This window comes from Triticum aestivum, chromosome 5D (assembly GCF_018294505.1).
Source record: "Triticum aestivum cultivar Chinese Spring chromosome 5D, IWGSC CS RefSeq v2.1, whole genome shotgun sequence".
In the NCBI taxonomy this organism is placed as follows: domain Eukaryota; kingdom Viridiplantae; phylum Streptophyta; class Magnoliopsida; order Poales; family Poaceae; genus Triticum; species Triticum aestivum.
The window spans coordinates 365,023,380-365,029,379 of NC_057808.1; positions in this window are offsets into that span (position 1 = coordinate 365,023,380).

Below are 6,000 nucleotides of genomic sequence, written 5' to 3' on the forward strand. Positions count from 1 at the left end.
CCATCAACACTTGATGCTTTTTCTTGATTTCTACCTTCATGGATTTCATCATCATGAAAAGCTCGGGAATTACTTTCATCATCCCTTGCATACTATAGTTCATCACGAAGTTCTACTAACTTGTTGATGGTGACTAGAGAATTCTGTCAATCACTATTTTATCTGGAAGATTAACTCCCACTTGATTCAAGCGATTGTAGTACCCAGACAATCTGAGCACATGCTCACTGCTTGAGCTATTCTCCTCCATCTTTTAGCTGTAGAACTTGTTGGAGACTTCATATCTCTCAACTCGGGTATTTGCTTGAAATATTAACTTCAACTCCTGGAACATCTCATATGGTCCATGACGTTCAAAACGTCTTTGAAGTCCCGATTCTAAGCCGTTAAGCATGGTGCACTAAACTATCAAGTAGTCATCATATTGAGCTAGCCAAACATTCATAACGTCTGCATCTGCTCCTGCAATAGGTCTGTCACCTAGTGGTGCATCAAGGTCATAATTCTTCTGTGCAGCAATGAGGATAATCCTCAGATCACGGATCCAATCCGCATCTTTGCTACTAACATCTTTCAACATAATTTTTCTCTAGGAACATATCAAAAATAAACACAGGGAAGCAACAACGCGAGCTATTGATCTACAACATAATTTGCAAAATACTATCAGGACTAAGTTCATGATAAATTTAAGTTCAATTAATCATATTACTTAAGAACTCCCACTTAGATAGACATCCCTCTAATCCTCTAAGTGATCACGTGATCCATATCAACTAAACCATGTCCGATCATCACGTGAGATGGAGTAGTTTCAATGGTGAACATCACTTATGTTGATCATATCTACTATATGATTCACGCTCGACCTTTCGGTCTCAGTGTTCCGAGGCCATATCTGTTATATGCTAGGCTCGTCAAGTTTAACCTGAGTATTCCGCGTGTGCAACTGTTTTGCACCCGTTGTATTTGAACGTAGAGCCTATCACACCCGATCATCACGTGGTGTCTCAGCACGAAGAAATTTCGCAACGGTGCATACTCAGGGAGAACACTTGTACCTTGATAATTAGTGAGAGATCATCTTATAAAGCTACCGTCGAACTAAGCAAAATAAGATGTATAAAAGATAAACATCACATGCAATCAAAATATGTGACATGACATGGCCATCATCTTGTGCCTTTGATCTCCATCTCCAAAGCATCGTCATGATTTACATCGTCACCGGCATGACACCATGATCTCCATCATCTTGATCTATATCAATGTGTCATCACATGGTCGTCTCGCCAACTATTGCTCTTGCAACTATTGCTATCGCATATCGATAAAGTAAAGCAATTATTTGGCGCTTGCATCTTATGCAATAAAGAGCCAACCATAAGGCTTCTGCCAGTTGCCGATAACTTCAACAAAACATGATCATCTTATACAACAACTTATATCTTATCACGTCTTGACCATATCACATCACAACATGCCCTGCAAAACAAGTTAGACGTCCTCTACTTTGTTGTTGCAAGTTTTACGTGGCTGCTACGGGCTTAGCAAGAACCGTTCTTACCTACGCATCAAAACCACAATGATAGTTTGTCAAGTTGGTGCTGTTTTAACCTTCGCAAGGACCGGGCGTAGCCACACTCGGTTCAACTAAAATTGGAGAAACTAACACCCGCCAGCCACCTATGTGCAAAGCACGTCGGTAGAACCAGTCTCGCGTAAGCGTACGCGTAATGTCGGTCCGGGCCGCTTCATCCAACAATACCGCCGAACCAAAGTATGGCATGCTGGTAAGCAGTATGACTTATATCGCCCACAACTCACTTGTGTTCTACTCGTGCATATAACATCAACGCATAAAACCAGGCTCGGATGCCACTGTAGGGGAACACAGTAATTTCAAAAATTTCCTACGCACACGCAAGATCATGGTGATGCATAGCAACGAGAGGGGAGAGTGTTGTCCACGTACCCTCGTAGACCGATAGCGGAAGCGTTAACACAACACGGTTGATGTAGGCGTACGTCTTCACGATCCGACCGATCAAGTACCGAACGTACGGCACCTCCGAGTTCAGCACACGTTCAGCTCGATGACGTCCCTCGAACTCCGATCCAGCCGAGTGTTGAGGGAGAGTTTCGTCAGCACGACGACGTGGTGACGATGATGATGTTCTACCGACGCAGGGCTTCACCTAAGCACCGCTACGATATTATCGAGGTGTAATATGGTGGAGGGGGGGCACCGCACACGGCTAAGAGATCAATAGATCAATTGTTGTGTCTATGGGGTGCCCCCTGCCCCCGTATATAAAGGAGCAAGGGGGGAGGCGGCCGGCCTAGGAGGAGGGCGCGCCAAGGGGGGAGTCCTACTCCCACCGGGAGTAGGACTCCTCCTTTCCTTGTTGGAGTAGGAGAAGGGAAGGGAGAAGGAGAAGGAAGGAAGGGGGCGCCCCCCTCCCTAGTCCAATTCGGACTAGTCCATGGGGAGGGGTGCGGCCACCCTTTGGGGCCTTTCTCTCCTTTCCCGTATGGCCCATTAAGGCCCAATACGAATTCCCGTAACTCTCCGGTACTCCGAAAAATACCCGAATCACTCGGAACCTTTCCGATGTCCAAATATAGTCGTCCAATATATCGATCTTTACGTCTCGACCATTTCGAGACTCCTCGTCATGTCCCCGATCTCATCCGGGACTCCGAACTCCTTCGGTACATCAAAACTCATAATAAAACTGTCATCGTAACGTTAAGCGTGCGGACCCTACGGGTTCGAGAACTATGTAGACATGACCGAGACACGTCTCCGGTCAATAGCCAATAGCGGGACCTGGATGCCCATATTGGCTCCCACATATTATACGAAGATCTTTATCGATCAAACCGCATAACAACATACGTTGTTCCCTTTGTCATCGGTATGTTACTTGCCCGAGATTCGATCGTCGGTATCTTAATACCTAGTTCAATCTCGTTACCGGCAAGTCTCTTTACTCGTTCCGTAATACATCATCTTGCAACAAACTCATTAGTTGCAATGCTTGCAAGGCTTAAGTGATGTGCATTACCGAGAGGGCCCAGAGATACCTCTCCGACAATCGGAGTGACAAATCCCAATCTCAAAATACGCCAACCCAACAAGTACCTTCGGAGAAACCTGTAGAGCACCTTTATAATCACCCAGTTACGTTGTGACGTTTGGTAGCACACAAGGTGTTCCTCCAGTAAACGGGAGTTGCATAGGAACATGTATAAGTCATGAAGAAAGCAATAGCAACATACTAAACGATCGAGTGCTAAGCTAACGGAATGGGTCAATTCAATCACATCATTCTCCTAATGATGTGATCCCATTAATCAAATGACAACTCATGTCAATGGCTAGGAAACATAACCATCTTTGATCAACGAGCTAGTCAAGTAGAGGCATACTAGTGACACTCTGTTTGTCTATGTATTCACACATGTATCAAGTTTCCGGTTAATACAATTCTAGTATGAATAATAAACATTTATCATGATATAAGGAAATAAATAATAACTTTATTATTGCCTCTAGGGCATATTTCCTTCAGTCAGTAGGTTGGCGTACATGGAGGGTAAAGGAAAGCCCGTTTGTAGTTCAATTCGTTAGAACCAAATGGCACGTTGAGGAACCCAAAGCAACACACGAGGGAGGGAGAACAGGGCACATGATACGTCTTCAATGTATCTATAATTTTTGATTGTTCCATGTTGTTATATTATCATTCTTGGATGTTTTACAATCATTTTATAGCAACTTTATATCATTTTTTGGACTAACCTATTGACATAGTGCCCAGTGTCAGTTGTTGTTTTTTGCTTGTTTTTTACATCACAGAATACAGTATTAAATGGAGTCCAAACGCAGCGAAACTTTTTGGAGAATTTTTATGGAACAGAAGGAACAACATGGGCCAAAGAAGTACCAGAGGGGTGCCCCGAGGGGGGGCACAACCCACCTGGGCGCCCCGGCGCACCCTGGTGGGTCGTGCCCACCTTGATGGCCTCCCGCACCGCCTCTTTGCCCTATATATACCCACATATTTCAGAAGCCCTAGGGGAGTCGACGAAACACAATTCCAGCCGTCGCAAGTTCCAGAACCACGAGATCCAATCTAGACACCATCACGGAGGGGTTCATCATCCTCATTGGTACCTCTCCGATGATGCGTGAGTAGTTCATTGTAGACCTATTGGTCCCTAGACAGTAGCTAGATGGCTTCCTCTCTCTCTCTCTCTCTCTCTCTCTCTCTCTCTCTCTCTCTTGATTCTCAATACAATGGTCTCTTGGAGATCTATTTGATGTAACTCTTTTTGCGGTGTGTTTCTTGGGATCCGATGAACTTTGAGTTTATGATTAGATCTATTTATCCATGAAAGTTATATGAGTTTTGATCTCTTATATGCATGATTAATTATAGCCTCGTATTTCTTCTTCGAATCTTTGGTTTAGTTAGGCCCGCTAGATCGATTTTTCTTGCCATTAGAAGAGGTGCTTTGTGATGGGTTCGATCTTGCGGTGTTCTTTCCCAGTGACAGAAGGGGCAGCAAGACACGTATTGATCATTGCTATTAAGGATAATAAGATGGAGTCTATTCCTACATGAATAGATCTTGTCTACATCATGTCATCGTTCTTATTGCATTACTCCATTTATCCATGAACTTAATACACTAGATGCATGCTGGATAGTGGTCAATGTGTGGAGTAATAGTAGTAGATGCAGGCAGAGTCGGTCTACTAATCTTGGGCGCGATGCCTATATATTGATCATTGCCTGGATATCATCATAATTGTTTGAAGTTCTATCAATTGCCCAACGGTATTTTTTTTACCCACCGTGTGCTATTTCTTGAGAGAAGCCACTAGTGAAATCTACGGCCCTCGGGTCTAGTCTTCATCATATTTGCTTTGAGATTGATACGTCTCCAACGTATCTATAATTTTTGATTGTTCCATGCTATTATATTATCTGTTTTGGATGTTTTATATGCATTAAGATGCTATTTTATATGATTTTTGGGACTAACCTATTAACCTAGAGCCCAGTGCCAGTTCCTGTTTTTCCTTGTTTTAGAGTTTCGCGAAAAAGGAATACCAAACGGAGTCCAAATGGAATAAAACTTTCGCGATGATTTTTCTTGGACCAGAAGACACCAGGAGACTTGGAGTGCAAGTCCGAAGAGCCACGAGGCGGCCACAAGGGTGGAGGGCGCGCCCCCCAACCTTGTGGGCCCCTCGATGACCCCTTGACCTAGATCTTCCTCCTATATATACTCTTATTACCCAAAAACTACCAGGGGAGCCATGAAACCACTTTTCCACCGCTGCAACCTTCTGTACCCGTGAGATCCCATCTAGGGGCCTTTTCCGGCGTCCTGCCGGAGGAGGATTCGATCACGGAGGGCTTCTACATCAACACCATTGCCTCTCCGATGAAGCGTGAGTAGTTTACCACAGACCTACAGGTCCATAGCTAGTAGCTAGATGGCTTCTTCTCTCTCTTTGATTCTCAATACAAAGTTCTCCTCGATGTTCTTGGAGATCTTTTCGATGTAATACTCTTTTGCGGTGTGTTTGCCGAGATCCGATGAATTGCGGATTTATGATCAGCTTATCTATGAATATTATTTGATTCTTCTCTGAATTCTTATATGCATGATTTGATATCTTTGCAAGTCTCTTCGAGCTATCGATTTGGTTTGGCCAACTAGATTGGTTTTTCTTGCAATGGGAGAAGTGCTTAGCTTTGGGTTCAATCTTGTGGTGTCCTTTCCGAGTGATAGTAGGGGCAGCAAGGCAGGCATTGTATTGTTGCCATCGAGGATAAAAAGATGGGGTTTTCATCATATTGCTTGAGTTAATTCCTCTACATCATGTCATCTTGCTTAATGCGTTACTCCGTTCTTTATGAACTTAATACTCTAGATGCATGCTGGATAGCGGTCGATGTGTGGAGTAATAGTAGTAGA